Below are 9,023 nucleotides of genomic sequence, written 5' to 3' on the forward strand. Positions count from 1 at the left end.
GTAAACATGCTGTCCTTGAGTGTGCTTGGGCTCTTTTGGACAGCATTCATCAATTGTAGCTATCCGTTTATCTAAGTGTCAAAAAATGTAATGATGTCTTCTTTTCAATAATGATGCCCTGCTCTATTAGTTTCTTTTGTCTTTCTCGATCCCTTCATTATTTAGAACACCCATCTCCATCTGTTCTTCAACTGATACCAGACCAGTCTGTGCAAGAAAGCTGCCAAAAAAGAAAGATCATTGAAGGTAAGGAAACATTGTAAAGTTTTTGTTTATTGCACAAGTTTAGCTAATTCAGGATTCGGATTTCGAAAGCAAAAACGTTTTATCCATGTGATTCACTGGCGAAGGAAGGAAAAGGTTTTAATCTCCAATTAAACAAGTGCATGCCAGTTACATGATTTAGATTCTTCCAGAGGATGAAGGTTTGCAAAAATATCAAGCAGAAAACCTGGCTTCTGGTGGAAAGGCAAAGGATGTAACAGCATTACTGAACAGAGTGAAGAGTACAAATTGTAATTATATAATCCAAAATGCAGTAAGCACAAGGAGGTTCAAGCAAAAGCTAACGATTGATACATCTCTTCAACCAACAAATAGCAAGTTCAAACACTTTGCTTTTAGAAATGACCAAATATGAGGCATCCAACGCCAGTTACCCATTCTATATCTTGTAAATTTCATAATTTAACAACAGGTCGTTGATCTACAATGTACCTCAAGTCTTTCTACAGCAAAAGATTAGTTGATGGACCATCTATTTAAGGATACAATGATTGCCATTATTACTTTTCAGACATCCTAGCACAGATGTCAATTACCTAGCAAAGTAAACAAAAATTATAGCACTTCGTGATGGGAAAGTGAAGTCACATGCATCTAACATATAGATCTTAGTAAACACAGGCTGCCAGAGTGTTGTCACCAAAAGCAGATTATTGGTTGATTTGTCAGGACACAGGAAAAAAGAAATAGAGAGAGAGAGAGAGAGAGAGAGAGATCAGATGCTTCGATATAGTTGCTAGAGTGCAAAGATTCTGCACAGCTGACTCAGAATTATTAAATGCAAACTTACTCAATTTAAATTGAAAATTTGTCAATTTTAAGAGAGAGATACACGTGTATGAATCTAGAAGCTTCAGAAACCTGAAGTCACGAACAGCACACCAGGTTTTCTCAGATCATTCCATATGACCCAGACAAAATATTTAACCATAGCCTCAAGCACTTTTTTGTACACGCACTATACGGTCATGAAACTTCTGCAACCTCGAGTCAGATAAGCTTAATTGAAGTAGATTGAGGATACTACGGTAAATCTTAACCCACAACTTAAAAATAATGACTAATATGCGCAATGCCTCCAAAATACAAAACATAAGAAGGCATACAAAAGATAGACCATTATAATTATACAAATTGCCGGCATCAATGTGTAATATTATCTTACAAATTATCTCAATTTAACTGTAAATTTTGTATTCTGGTATATAGAATACAAAGAACCAAGTTAATATATCTTCTACGCTTGCCTTAGCCCCCACTGTATGATAGATGCAAACCTAAATAATTTTTTAAGCATCTATTCAGATAAGGCGCCAATTATAATCGTTATGAATCTATCTTCTGATTCTTTTTCTTATTATCATTTATGTCTATGTAAGATACCATTTTGTTTAAAGATAACAATTTCCCTAATAGAAAGGGAGTCTGTTAACCCGACTGCAGGCTCAGCTTCAATCTATGAAACAAGCAAAAATTAATGTCACTTTCTTTAAGGGCGAGCGATAGGGAAGATTGAGCACCATTGGAATATAAATGAAAGATCTCACAGAACATAATTATGCAGGTAAATGGTTTTACCATAAAATGCATTGTTGTGACTACTAAAGTCCACCAAAAGGGAAGGGGGAAAAAACCAGGGAAAAGCACAAGGGGAATAACATGCCGCCTCAACCCAATATATCTTTTCCATGCTATGACCTTCGTAGAACTCTTTGGAACAAACAAACTTAGAGAGAGTGTTCTCATGCAGGCTCCTACTAGTGTCCTGCTTTCAAAAAATATACGCACGCATACATAGGTGCACTAGAATCCGGTCAATCAGACTGACTTAGATCCAGTCAAATCCTAATTGGATGATGGGGGTCCCACATCGATGCTCGGTTGGATCTAATCAATCATCTCTAAATTGCTTACACACTAAAAATCATGCAAATTAGAATCCCTAGGCATGCATCTAGTGGTCAAAAATTGGATAATTTAAATAACAAGAACTAATACATGCTTTTTGACCACTCCATGCATAGGCTAGAGAACTCCAATAACATAAGTTTTTGTGTGTAAGTAGTTTAGATATAGTTGATCACATCTAATGGCTTCATCAATGTGGGACCCCATTATCCAAGTCAACATAGGCCAATTCTGATTTGAAGTCCAATCACATAATTTTTTTGAAAGTAGTTTAGATATAGTTGACCACGTCCAATGGCTCAAATCATCAATGTGGGATCCTATCATCCAAGTCGCGATTGACCAATTCTGATTTGAAGTCTGACCCTTAGGTAGGTAGTAAGTTGCTTACATATTAAAAATCATAAAATTTGGAGACCTATAAACATATATTTAGTGATCAAAAATTGGACAATTTAAATAACAAGAACCGATACATAATTTTTGACCACTTGATGCATAGACTAGGGATCTCCAATCTTATAATTTTTTGTGTGCAGGTAGGCTAGATGTAGTTGATTACATTTAGTGGCTCGGATCATCAACGTGTGACACCATCATCTAAGCCAACACTAACCAATTTTGATTTGAAGTCTGACAGGAATGTAGGATCCATCATCCAAGTCAACACTGACCAATTTTGATTTGAAGTTTTGAAGTCCAACCATAAGGTAGATAGGTAGATACATATGTAGGTACATACATATGTACGTACTTGCATACATATGTATGTATTTGTGTGTATGCTTATAACCTACCAGTTAGTTCAACCTACTAGTTAGTTCCTCTAGTTATTAATCTTAGCTCCCGTCCTCTTTATGCTTAGGATCATTTTATACATCAGCACCATTTTCTCTTCAACAAAGCATCAAAATGCAAACTGAAATGATACTATTCAAAAGGTCCATTGATATACTGCACTTTTAGTTTATCACAACTTTTACGTATAGCAGAATAACCGAACATCCCAAATGTTTTAAAAAACCAAGTGTCCCTCTGCATATATGTAGCATTGCTCAAAACCATATTGGTAGATAATAGATGAAGAATTTCAAATATAAGGTATGTTTTAAACATGTTCGCTTAATCATTTATGATTCCTCTTATTTTCTCAAAATATGAGGTTAAGAAAAGTGTTTTAATTGTTTCATCATTTTAAACACCACCATCACTCTCCTAGTCAAAATTTTCTTCAACAAAGCATCGTAAATGCAAACTGAAATAGTATTTACCAATATAATATACTGTTCATTTCTCACAACTTTTGTTGAATATCACATTTCTTTTTTAAAAAAAAATAGTGTCCATGTGGATATATATAGCAGCGTTCAATCATTTTGGTTTATAATAGAAATAACTAAAATATATGATAGGTTTTAGGCACCAGTTTTCCTTGTGCACTTAAGAATTTTCTTTTATTTTCCCAAACTATGATGTTAAGAAGTGTTTTAATTATTTTATGATTTTAAACATTATGAACAATCTCCTAGTCAAATTTGTCTCTTTAATGAAGCATCACAAATGCAAACTGCAATGATACTACTCAAAAGTATTGTTGCTATATTGCATGAGTTTTTATAACTATTAGGTATAGTCGAACATCCCAAATTTTTGAAAAACTCAGTATAGAATATGAATATATGTAACGTTCTCAAAATTATCTTGGTTGATAATCCAAAACAATTTAAAATATAAGACAGATTTTAGACACCAATTCACCTATCTATTCTACTATGCAATGCCAACTCACCTAATGCACCCATGCATAAGACATGTCTTACTTATATGTTCCCCACCCCACTTTTTCTATCCCCCACATTTCCTCACCCCATCTCTCCCTATCCCACATTTTGTGTACATGTTTCTCCATTCTTCAAGAGAACGTTAACCATAAGATCAAAGATTCCAGCCCTTCTTTAACACTGACTATTTATTGATTTATTTTTTATTTTTAACAAAGATAAAATAACATGTGCATTGGACACACCACATTCTAGTTCACATATAAAAGGGAGTGATAATTATCCATCCAGAAGTATGAAAAGCATTGCACCTATGATGACAAGCAAAAGAACATGGCCAGCAATAATGAAGTCACTTGATGAAAATGCTAGGTATAGCATGGCATTAAGACAAACTCTGAGTAGCAAAAATATAATTTTGAGTACAAGCCATGTGGGACCCTAGAAATCAACAGAGAAAGAAAATCAGATATCTTTACAGTCTAACAGTTCTTTATACGTGCGTGCGTATGGAACTAAAGTCACTGTTAATGGTTTGAATGAAACATATTAAATAGAGTGAGCTCAAGTGTGGTGCTGCCGAGCATTGAGAACATAGAAGAGGCCAAGGAGTTAAGGAAGTGAGCCAGTCGAAGTATCAGCCGGAGAGCCAGTAGAGAAATCAAGGAATCCGAGGTACTGTAGATACCTCAGATCAAGAGATATCAGGGATTCTTTATATCGGAATATCTCGGACCGGTGTGGTATCAAGGATAGCTCAAGTCAGTAAGCTATCTTGGTGGTTGTCGACCCAAACATTGAGATGAATTAGGCAGAGCTAAGGTATTTGCATCCGGATCTATGGTGCAGCATTTGGCTTGAGCATCCTTAATTACCTCCATTGAGCAATTTTTTGGGTCGGACAGAAGTAGTATAAGTCTGCTGATTGGGTCTAGGATCGAATTTGATCTTAGGTGACTTAGGGCCTTAGTTAAAGAGGTCTTAAGGGGCTAATCCATGGTTTAGACTGGGTTTAAGTCTGAAGGGTGAGTGCATAGTGAGACATGGGTGTATATGGGCTCAGTGAGTACGTAGTGGATTAGCTATTGAGAGTTTTGTTGAGCTTGGGCTTGATCCTTTTGTATATATATATATATATATGTAATTAGGGCAAGCATTATAGGACTCTTATATTATATACTAAATACAGATATGAAATAAAGCTCTTTCTTCCAAGAAATCTACCATCGCCTCATCTTCTCTCCCTTCTTCTCGAATCTAGGGCATTCTTGATCACCCTCATTCTTGAATATATCCGTGTTTCTAGTGAAAGGTTGCGCAGGGGTTTCATGTACGTATTTCAAAATTTTTAGCAGAAGAATATTAGATTAAACTATTTAATATACAAATACATATATAAGATCTGATCTTAAAACTCCTACAATCGGATCTATGATATGAATTTGTATACATAAAAATCAGAATCTAAAATGACAAGCATGTGAACCAAAAACAGCATTTAGTAATAGATCTAATCTACCACTTCTAGGATTCCGAATCCAATATCTGAGCATGGGTAGTCAAACTCCACGATCGAAAATATAGATCTAAAAGTCTTCTCTGGTTGCTCATAGCCGTACAAGCGTCTGACCTCTACGGATGGTCCACATAAAATCCTCAGACCGATCAGCCCTCTGCGAGAGTGCTAGCTCGCACAGTCAGCTTTTGATGGCAGATTTGATTTGATCTCTTCCTTCGATCACCTCGAACCTTTTTGATGTCGAAGATGAATCAAAGAAGGATGCTGGATGGTGAAGAAAAATCTGATGAAGACTCTCTTCTCTTTGATTTTTTTCTCATCCAAAAACTCTAGAACAGTTCTAGGTCTCTCACCCGAGAGGAGATTGGTCTCCTCCTTTGTTCATGCCAAGGAAGATAGAAGCCCACCCAAATCTCATGCCCCAAAGAAGATTTTTGGCCCCCCTTTCCTTCTGATATCTCACAGTGAAAAGTTCTCTCTTGTTGGCATACAAAATTATGATCTTTTTATGATTGTCGCATAAACCAGATTAGATAGGATAAGAGCTGTAGTTTGTTGCAATTCAAACTATTTTGAATTTCAATTTGACTCTAACTTTTTCTCACCCTTATCTGACTTAAAGAGGGACTTACCAGAGAAATTTAGGCATGAAAAATAATCAGGAACACTTTCTTTTCTTGCACACAATGGGCACCTTCAAAAGAAGCCAACGTGTGGAAGGATAGGGATAGGGTTTTAGGTTGAAATTTAAACCATTTTGAATTCAATTCAAAACCAACCAAATCCTATCATTAATGGATGACAAAAGAAGGGTTATCTTCTAATTTTCTCATGCACAAACTGATTTTGTGCGGTGAGAAAAGGCATGAGACCTTTTGAGTGGCGCAAGGGAGAGAGTCCTATTCATCTGGGCATCTAGGGTTTAACCAATTGGATTTCTTTCAAATCCAATCAAATTAGATCCAAATAAAATATGATAAACCTAATCTAATTAGGCTCCTATAATCTTTATTAAATTTTATTAAATCAATAAATTAATTGAGCCACAGATTCAATCAAATTAGGATCATTCTCCCTTATCGATTAGGTCATCTCATAATCTAATCAGACCTGATTTGATTGAATCTAATCAATCAGACTTGATCCAGACTTTAATGCTTAATCAAATTGAACTAATTAGTGATCTAATTATTAATTAATCTTTCATTAATAATAGAGTCCAAGTCTAGTGGGACTCTTCATCAGAGTCTCCATCTAGTGGGACTCTTCAGCAGAGTCTCCGTCCAGTGAGACTCTTCACCAAAGTTTCCATCCACTGAGACTCTTCAGATTAGCCATATGATCGGAGATAAACTTCTAATGTGTGTGACCCCATAGGTTTGAATCTAATTCGATAGTATAGGAATAGATTCATGTATCAATTGGAGTAACCATCTAGCAATGGTACCCGATATTCGGATAAGCCAAATGTATGTAAAGCAATACTCAAGAATCTATTTGGATATAGTTATCGTATAATTCATCCCTTTGACCCTTGATGTTAGGATGACTTAGAGTTTAAGCTGTTAACTCTCAACAGCACATCCATTATGTGTCTCAACCTAATAAATCCTATGACTCCTCACAAGGATTGCCTTGGCCAAGTCTTACTAAATTGAAACACAAAGTATTCTCTCCAATCTTTTTGAGTGGTCCATTCTATCTTGATTCATGCACCGACTTCACAAGTACTTGACTGTACCTAAAAATCTTTTGATCCTGAATTAGAAATTCAGATAGTCAGACATCAAAGCACAGTGAGTTGCTTACAAGTCATCGTGGTGATCTCAGATCGGAGGGATACTTATATCCATATCTCTTCAGAGTGACTCTTGACAGTAGAGTGCTCCGAAGTTGGTCACGTTCAGTGAAATGTACTCCTACATTTCATTTGCATACCATACTAGTGTCTCTACGCTCTTTGGTTAAGAGGACAACCAACCTATATGGCACACAATGACCTACACTTGATATGTCTATCGTCCTAGTAATAGCATATCATTTGATCGCAAACTCATTTAAAGACTAAACGATAAATCATTCTTTATTGATTTAAAATAGTCCTAAGGACTTTCATCATAACACAAAAGTTTGATGTAGAAGATGTACAAGCTTATGATGAAAAATTATCAAATAAATATTTTATTAATTAATTCATATATAATTACATCAATAAACTCAACCATTAACAGACTGATGATTGATTTTGGAACATAATTTTTAACAACTCTCACTTGGACTAAAGTCAATCGGTACAGTATCATATACCCATCTTTGATTTATAGTCTTCGAACTCCTTGACACCGAGGGCTTTAGTAAATGGGTCGGTCAGATTCTTCTTTCTGTCGATCTTTTAAACTTGACATCACTTCGATCCATGATCTTCCGGATCAGGTGGGTGTAGAATGTGCTTGGCCCACTGATCTGACTTTGATTTTTTCGCTTGAGCAATGGCACCAATGCTATCGCAGTACAACAAGATGGGGCCATCAAGGGAGGGTGCTACTTCGAGCTCGTTGATGCATTTTCATAACCACACAGCTTCCTTTGCAGCATCGGATGTCGTGATATATTCCACCTCGCAAGTAGAGTCAGTCACAGTGTGCTGCTTGAAACTCTTCCAGTAGATTGCTCCACTATTCAGGATATAAATATATCTCGATACACTCTTGCTATCGTCATGATCCAACTGAAAATTAAAGTCCATAAACCCTACAAATTTTTAGTTGGATTCTCCATAGATAAGCCACTGATCCTTAGTATTTCTCAAATACTTAAGGATGGTCTTTACGACCTTTCAGTGGTTCTTACCTAGATCGAACTGGTATCTGCTCACTATCCCTAGTGAGTATGCCACGTTCGGTCACGTATATATCATGGCGTACATAATAAATCCTACTATCGAAGCATATGAAATTCTACTCATATGCTCTCTCTTGAAGAGTTGTCAGACAATCACTCTTCGAGAAAAAAATTCTTTGGTTTATCGAAATATAGCCTTTCTTAGAATTCTTCATGCTGAATCTTTTCAGCACAGTATCAATGTATGTCGACTGGGATAATCTAAGCAACCTTTTAGATCTATCTTTATAGATCTTTATCCCAAGGATGAAGGATGCTTCTCCTAGTCTTTCATGGAGAACTGTGATGATAACCAAACTTTATTCCTTGTAATGCAAGGATATCATTTCTGATTAAGAGAATATCATCCATATACAAAATAAGAAATACTATCATTGATTTATTAACTCACTTGTATATGCAGGATTTCTCTCCATTCTTAATAAAGCCATACTTTCTGATCATTTTATCAAAACGCATGTTCCAACTTCGAGATGCCTGCTTAAGTCCATAAATGGACCTCTGAAGCTTGCACACCTTAGACTCATCTGTGGATATGAAACCTTCAGGTTGTATCATATACACCTCTTCTTCTAGTTCTCTATTTAGGAAGATTGTTTTTACATCCATTTGCCAGATTTTATAGTCCA

This window comes from Elaeis guineensis, chromosome 6, assembly GCF_000442705.2.
Source record: "Elaeis guineensis isolate ETL-2024a chromosome 6, EG11, whole genome shotgun sequence".
Classification (NCBI taxonomy): Eukaryota; Viridiplantae; Streptophyta; class Magnoliopsida; order Arecales; family Arecaceae; genus Elaeis; species Elaeis guineensis.